The sequence below is a fragment of the Macrobrachium rosenbergii genome, chromosome 19, assembly GCF_040412425.1.
Source record: "Macrobrachium rosenbergii isolate ZJJX-2024 chromosome 19, ASM4041242v1, whole genome shotgun sequence".
NCBI classification, from domain to species: domain Eukaryota; kingdom Metazoa; phylum Arthropoda; class Malacostraca; order Decapoda; family Palaemonidae; genus Macrobrachium; species Macrobrachium rosenbergii.
This window is the reverse complement of record NC_089759.1, coordinates 14,723,086-14,732,009: the sequence shown is the minus strand read 5'-3', so window position 1 is coordinate 14,732,009 and position 8,924 is coordinate 14,723,086.

The window sequence follows — 8,924 nt, the reverse complement described above, 5'->3', positions numbered from 1 at the left end:
TTTTTTTTCTTATATTGGCCAACCTTAAAGTTTGCCCAGTCTGGGGGGTTGCATGATATATAATTAGCCTGTCCCATTAGGGTTAAGGTGGGCAATCAAGCCCTGCACCGATGGTTCCCCTGGAAGACCTAGTCTTCCCAATCTCCACCAGATCTGAAAAAGATGGAATATCAGAGACTGACTACTTTTGTCCTGGGGAAGAATGCTCCCCTCCTGAGTGAATGGAGGAAGCCCTCAAGAGATTGAGACAGGTCCCCACTTCTCCATATGAGCCCCCTATTGCCAAAGCACCAGGGGAATGTGGAGGGGTAATTCCCCTCCATTGATGAAGAATCAGCGGAACGGAATCGCATGGGAAGGGACAGGGGCTACCTGACGTCTTCGGAGGAGAATACCCTCCGAGGACAGCGAGAAGCCTTGGAATTTTCTTTCCAGAGAACCTCATCCATTGCTTCAGGGACCAATTACAACACTTGGAGCAAGTATCAGTCATTGAACACAAACATTTGCGGCATTTGGTGCAAACAGTGTGCAGGTCTACTTTTAAGGGTGAAAGAAAGCAATTGCAATGTTGCTCTCCACACCTGGGCAAGGTTTAGATGATTCTTGGGTTAGCATGATACCCATGAATAACAACAATATATCAAATATACTCAAGCACAACAAAAGGAAGAAAAACATCAGGATGAAGTGCAGGTAGACACAGCCAGCAAACATTCAGGGCACAGGAAGGTGATAAGATGTCCGCTGTGTGTGAAAGCTAGGTAAGTGGATACGTGACTCAGCAAAGGGAGGTGGTGAGGGTATCCCTCACCTCTCCCACCGGTAGTTCAACCACCGAACAACGTTGTTGTGTGGAATAGCCTGCTCCAGCTTGCGCTGAAGGTAATTCCTATGTAGAGACCTCAGGTTTGCATATTAGGAAATATGCAAATTACTTTCAAAATCTGTCATTTTAGCTGTGGGAAGGATTCTCACTGCTGCTGTATCAATTAGCTTCTCTGGATACTACAGCATTACTTGGGCTGATGAACCAAGTTTTTCAAGATCCTAGAGAGCAACTAAAAAGGAAGTCAATCTCAATGGTCTTTTCCACCATGAAGAGATGACTGTAAAAGCCTTGCAGCACACCTTTCTTCAACATACCAAGCCCTTTGTTGGCCGAACCGGTTGAGCTTCAGACTGTCATTCGATGGGCCGGAGTTCAATTCCCGCGGCCGGCTGATGAAGAGTTAGAGGAATTTATTTCTGGTGATAGAAATTCATTTCTCGCTATAATGTGGTTCGGATTCCACAATAAGCTGTAGGTCCCGTTGCTAAGTAACCAATTGGTTCTTAGCGACGTAAAATAAGTCTAATCCTTCGGGCCAGCCCTAGGAGAGCTGTTAATCAGCTCAGTAGTCTGGTAAAACTAAGGTATACTTAACTTATTTCTTCAACATACCCACACCTCTGCAGAGAACACATGAGAATCTGAAGATACTGGATAATTAGTTGGGAATGGAATGGGTCTGTGAAAAAGGGGAGGGCAGCCATTCTTGAAGGGCAGTCTGTATCCATACTGTAGGACACAGACTACCTAACGTTCCAGTCTTCTACCCAGGTTGGGAATGATCCTGGCCTACCCAAAAGCTTTATTTGATGGATATCTAGTTGCTGGTAAACTCCCTAGTGATGACACCCCTGTCAGTACTCATTCTGTAACTGTGATGAGACTAGCAGTTAATGAACCTCCCCAAGCTGCTCTAAAAGACATCTCTGATAGTAATTTGCTGAAGACCCCATCCAACAGCTCTGGACCCTAGAAACAATCAGAATTGTTGATTAAGACATGTCACCTGAGGATAAATTTATACAAGGAGAATTCAAGAATTCCATCAACATGGTTGAAGGACGATATGAGGTATCTCTTCCTTGGAAATTCCATAAGAACCAACTCCCTACCAACTTAGAACTGTGGAGAAAAAGGCTAAACAGTACCATTCACAAACTGAAACAAACTACTGTAATGGATATATATCTAGAAATTTATGACCAGATCATCAAAGAACAACTGTTTCTGGGCTTCACTGAAACAGTACCAGAAGATAACCTCAAGCTGACCAGTATACATCATTTACCCCACTTACCTGTGACTAAAGATTCACGACAACTCCCATTCACACTATTTGATGCAAGTGCTAGAATGAACAAACAGGGCCCCCCCCCCCCGTCTGAAGGGTTGTTTATACTCTGGCCCATCCTTGACTAATCACCTAACAGACTTCTTGCCAAAATTTCGTCTCGGCCCATTTGCAGTTAGGCAGGCATAAGCAAAGCCTTCTTAAGAGTAGGCCTCCAACATAGAGATCATGTACCTGTGACTAAAGATTCACGACAACTCCCATTCACACTATTTGATGCAAGTGCTAGAATGAACAAACAGGGCCCCCCCTCCCCCATCTGAACGATTGTTTATACTCTGGCCCATCCTTGACTAATCACCTAACAGACTTCTTGCCAAAATTTCGTCTTGGCCCATTTGCAGTTAGGCAGGCATAAGCAAAGCCTTCTTAAGAGTAGGCCTCCAACATAGAGATCATGAATATACATGTTCCATCTGGCTGAGAGATCCTGACAATGAAAAGGACCTTCAAGTCTATAGGTTTAGGTCAGTTCTATTTGGAGCCACCTGCTCAATTTTTCTACTCCAGTTGACTATGCAACACCACTTTGAAACTTACCCTACGTCACCTGAAATTATTTCCTCATGACCAAATTTTATGTGAATAACTTAACTGGTTCTTTACCTACAACAGATAACCTCTACTGTCTTGACAAGGTTGCCAATGGAGTTCTGTCAGATGCCGGAATGCCTTTACAGGAACGGATCAGTAATGATCCAACTTTCAATGAAATGGTATCACAAGAAGGTGATGGGACCACAGAAGGCTCAGATCTTGTCAAAGTTCTAGGACTTCATTGGAACTACAAGACTAATCACTTGAGCATAAAACCTTTGGGGAAGCTCCACTTACCAAATGACTACTTCTGAGCAACCTTTCGAAAGTATTTGACCCTCTAGGATTGTTTGCTCCCAAAATTGTACAAGCCAAAATTCTTATGTTAAAGGTCTGGAAACTATCTAAAAGGTGGGATGACGAATTACTGCCAGAACTTCAAGAAGTGTGGTCAAAGATCAAGAAAGATCTTAAAAACATCTCTGACCAGGAATTCCACACTTCACAGCCAACAAAGACTAACTATTCTCTTCATATATTCTGTGATGCCAGTGAAAAGGCCTATGGGACTGTAGCCTATTTGATGGACCAACACCCCTGTGCAAACCTGGTTTTCTCCAAAGCAATAGTTGCCCCTCTCAAAAGGAAGAGCATAACACAACTTGGGCTGACTGCCAACTATAGTGCAGCCAAAATAGCTGAATACTGTACCTCAGAACAGTTTTCACTGCCGATGGTGTCAAGATTACCGACACTGTCATATGGTCTGACAGTAAAGTTGCCCTACACTGGATTCAAAACAAATCTAAAAATATTTATGTCCATAACAGGGTGAATGAGATAAGTCAGGTCACTGAAGTGAGGTGCTCTATGTACCCGGTGAAGATAACCTGGCAGACCTTAAGTCAGGTTACGGAAGTGAGGTGCTCTATGTACCCGGTGAAGATAACCCGGCAGACCTTGTCTCCAGAGGAAATTCCATGCGACAGTTTAAGAAAAGTCAAATATGCTTCCAAGGTCCTAGTTGGCTCCTGAACAGAGATGTGGCAAGTATAAACAGAATTTTCTGTATACCACCCACCTGAGACACCTGAAGAAGTTTTAACCACAGTTGCCAGTGAAGGAGCTACCTGTCCCGCTGATATATAGGTTCTCTTCCCTTCCTAAACTTATAAATGTCACTAAGTTACTCATTCAGTTCACCCGACTCCTTAGATGTAAACTGAGAATCATAGAACTAAGAACTCTGTACCAGTAAACTTGGAAAATGTTGAAGTACTGAATTCAGAAGCATTGCGAATTCTTAACGGCTCACGCAGACTCAATACTTTCCAGGGGAGATGTCATACCTTAACAAAATTTCCCACAAAATTCCATCCAAAGTTAAATGCCTAGGCTTGTTCCTGGATGAGAGTGAACTTTTAACATGCACTGGAAGACTACAAAATACTGACAACCTCCCATATAGCAGTAAATTTCCTCTGCTTTTACCTCAAAATTTCCCTTTGACTGGACTTACAGTCATTCATGCACATGAACAAGTTCTTCACGCAGGTGTTCAAGACAATTTGCAAGGTGAGAGAAGAATACTGGATACCAAGACTTAGTGTGTCAAGAAGATGAAATCGAAGTGCCATTTATGTAATCGTCTGGAAGGCCTAGCCTTATGCAGGCCTCCTCCTCCACCTCTACCAGCTTGCAGAGTGAACAGTCTCCGCCATTTGAGGTGACTGGACAAATTCTTATCTGCAATCCAGACACCATAGAAATTGACAAGTTTTACATTGTTGTATTCACTTGCACTTCAACATAAGCTTGTCACCTGGAGGAGTCAATGAGGCTGGAGAAGTCCCCTTGGGAGGAGGCAGCGATTCACAAAAAAGGAGCTTCCCCAGTGACCTACGATAAATACCTCCTACGAATTAAGCAAGAGAGAGGAAAGGTGAAGGATGCTTTTCCTTGCTCCCTTTTAGTTGAAAGCCAATCTCCCATCTCCTTGAGAGACTTCCCTGAGGATGAAGAAAGTACCATCTTGGAGAGTCCAGTCCTGTTGCCTGGCTGACCCTTCATCAAAAAGGTCGAGGCAGGCAAGACCAGAGCAGCTGGGGTGAAATATAAGGGTAAATTTGCCAACATACACTGTAGGGGAGCTGCATAGGAAAGAGGAGGAACAGGTTCTTGATCAACCTCTTCTTCTTCTGAGGAGACTGGGGACAGGATAGCATCATGGGAAGTCTTGTTAGTGGAGGGAGCTTTCTTCATCAAGCTCATGATTTCAGCTAACTGTCGCTTAATCGGAGTAAATGTCAGTTCGTCTTGATCTGAAGGCAACAGAGATCGTGGTCTCTAAACATACAGAATAGGAGAGAGACGTCTGGGAGCGGGCACTTGACGCTCAGAGGCGGATGTCAGATACTGAAGAGTTGGTGCTGCATGCTCAGGAGCTGGCGCCGGGTAATCGGAAAGTGGCGCTGTGTGCTCAGGAAGATGAGCCAGGCGTTTGGTCGGTGATGTTGGGTGCCTACGAGTGATGCTGGGCGCTTGGGAGCCAGGTGAGGGCGCTCAGCAGATGGGCGCTCTGGTGAGAAGGCCTCTGGACTGTCCCATACCAGGGTAGGAACAGAAACGTCCACAGCGTAACTACAAGAAGGCTATGCATTGGTACTGGCCTTCCTATACCGCTTAACTGGAAGTGGATCTGAACGGTGACCCACATCAGCTGAACTGTGCTTAAGCTGACATGAAGAATCTAGTCACCGTTTCCAGTGCCTTTGTCCGCGCCAGAATCATCGGAACTAGAAGACAACTGATGCACCTCCAATGAGATGCCTTTTCAATGGCTGTCTGTCAACACCTGGGATCATGCAACAGGCTCAACTGAGTGGGAGACTACCTGTGGGCAAACCCCATCGGCCTCCCTTGGACTTCTGGTAGTCTTCTTCCAGGTTCAGGGGAGTATGATAGGGATTTTCATCTAGGAGAACCAATGGGACAGGTAGCCACCTCTTCCACTTGCACTCACTGTCACTCATCACTTTTTCGGTGAACACTTTGTCAATCAATTTCAGTGATGCTCCCAATTCTGCCACTGTACTAACTACAAGACCTATTCTATTATCTAACCTAGATTTGAGACTGGCAATGGTATTAGGGTCAGAAGCAAAGGAGCCAGGCACGGGAGTATGTGGATGAATAGTAGGAGGGCCAGTATTAGAAGAAAAAGCAGGAATAAGAGTAGAAGGAAGAGCAGGACTAGCTACTAAACTAAGTTTAGGAGTAGTTTCTAGGCTAAGTGACCATCTCTCAGCTCTAGAAGCTGCCGCCTTCTTATCCCTCTCTAATATATCTAAGAGCAATTTAAGCACTTTCCACTGCTTCTCATCCCAAGAAGAACATTCATTACAAGTTTTCTCCTTACTACATTCTTGCCCCCTACAATTAATGCATACCGAGTAAGGATCATAAAATTTTGTTAATCTAATTTTAAACCCATTGGTGCATAGCAAAAACTAGAAGTGCTAGAATCAGACATAATTCTGCCAAAAACTAGTTAACTAATAAAAAAAACTAATAAGCTGACAAAAACTTGTTGGCTACCAAAACAAAGCAATTGTACTTCACCAAGAGACAACTGACAACCATGAAAAAGCTGCTGCAATGGCACTGATGTATATGACGAGCTGGCAGAAACAAAAATTGAGCTTACCTGCCAGTTGTTTTCCTTGTGCTCCGATAGTGGGCGGAGCCTGTCACCTACAAAAATACACAGAAGCGCTACCGCAAATTTTTAAAAGGCTGCCACATGAGTAAAAACGTTAGCTATGTAATTACTTGGTAATTTACTTATATAAAGCTGAAGGCCCAGTCATGGAAAAAGAATCATCAAATTTTCTTATTGTGGTAGCTCTCGACAAAACGGGTGAGAAAGCTGCGAAAATGGGTGATAATTGGCACTGAATAGCCAGTAAGAAAGAAGCTTACTTTCACAGTGACAGCAAAAATTATTTCGTACATTCGCTAAAGTGACCAACTTACCTCTGAATTTGGAAATAACAAACTGACATACAAATTATGCTTTTGACAAAACTTGGGTGAGAAAGCTGGGAAATGACATTTTTATAATAAAATAAAGTTTTATATATACTGTACTTACCAAATAATTACATGGCTATAGTTTCTACTTTATGCAGCAGCTCAAAATTCGAAATTCGCAGTAGCGCTCTTGTAAGGATCGAATTGAGTGACATACTGGCTGGGTGTTGTCTAGTTTATTGGTTGTTCCTTACTGAATGCATGTACAGAATCTTCAAAGTTGTTATTGGCTGGTGCGAGCCACAAAGTAGTTTCTACACACAGACAGGGCAAAACAGAGATTATGTTTCGGGCATCTGTGCTTGTGGACAGACAAACAGTTGGCGATTGTGAGAGACAAATAAACATACAATGATAAAACATATATCAATGGAAAGGCCAGGAAATTCCACATATGGCCAATTGCATGAGATTCGAGACAGATTAATGAATACAATGCAGTAGCATAATATATGTGAAATGGCGAAACGTTTGGCGCCTTCACAAACAGAAACATACATACAGTTTGATACAGAAGATTCGGTGGAACATTATGAGTACATGATTGGAATGCTTGCATGGCAATGCAAGTAGTGGTGGTAAATCGAGACAACAATGGTTAGGGAGAAACAGACAGAAATATTGTATGGTAGAAGTTGCGTTCCTTGAGAAAGAGAAAACGGGATGCTTTGTCTTGCTTTTGTCTTGTTTCCTCCGATAGATGATGCACACACACGTGCGCCCGTAAGACCGTAATGCGGTCTCTTACACTCTTTTGTTTTGGGTGTAGGTATACTGCCCCACCCACTACCAGGGAAGAATAGGTACAACATAGCTCAAGAGCTCAATTTGTTTATGCTCTATGTCCATGAGAGGGGAAGAGGGAGGACTCCTATCAAGTAATTATTTGCTAAGTATATAAGAAACTTTATTTTATTATTATAAAAATAATTTTTATATAAGTAACTTACCAAATAATTACATAGCTGAATCCCACATTGATTGGACGTGGGATGAATGAACATATACTACCCCATAAAAAGCTATGATCTGGAGGAGAATTTGGAATAGAACATCAGCTAGTATCTTGAAATGCTCACTGTAACCTTACCTGGTGAGGTAGCAACGGCAGACAGGTACTGCCTCTGGTCGTAGCTCCTCTCGACCTGTAGTGGCGTGGCGGTAGAGCCAAGGGTAGCCTCTACTTGAGTGGGTGCTTTGCAACGTAGGAGGTTAATCGTTGGTTGCCGAAGCTAACAATCTAAAAGGGGTCACATAAATAATATGTGGCTATGCCCTTGCCCTGGGTGCAGCACAATAGAACAACAAAGCCCTGATAAAATCAACCTACACCACACGAAATTTTAGCCGAAACCATAAAAAACAGATTGGTGACACTCGTGACTCAGTGTTCACCGGACTTCCCAAGAAGTGTAACTATCCTTATTCAAGGAGAGTGGATAGAGGAAAAAGAAGACATTCCTTCTATCCTTCATCCCCAATACCATGCCAGCTGCGAAGAACGGACAGAAAGTACTGCATTTTTCGTACACCGTTTCAATGTCCTGTAAATAAAACATGAAGAACACTGACTTGCACCTCCAAAATGTTGCTTGCAAAATTGAAGAGAGACAGGTTATGTCTGAAAGCCAAAGATGTCGCCACAGCTCTTATTTCATGAGCCTTTACTTTGCACACGGGTAGTAAATCATCTTGAGCTTCCAAATGCACTTCTGAAATCACAGATCTTAAAAAGAATGATAATGCATCCTTGGACAAAGGACAGCTGGGGTTTTTCACAGAACACCAAAGATTAGGGGCCGAACCTCTTAGGTTTTCGGTTCTTTCAAGGTATACTCTCAAAGCTCTTACAAGACAGAGGACTTTCTCTTGATCAGATGGACCTAGTACTTCTGACAGGCTCTTGATTGAAAAGGAACGAGGCCAAGGGTTGGCCGGGTCCTCATTCTTGGCCAAAAAAAAACCAGAATTAGAGAGTATACAGCATTGCCTTGCGAGAAACCTATCCTTTTATCGATGGCATGACGCTCGCTGGGTCTCTTGGCTGTAGCCAGTGCCATCAAGAATAATGTCTTCTTCGTCAGATTCCGAAGTGATGATGAATCCAAAGGT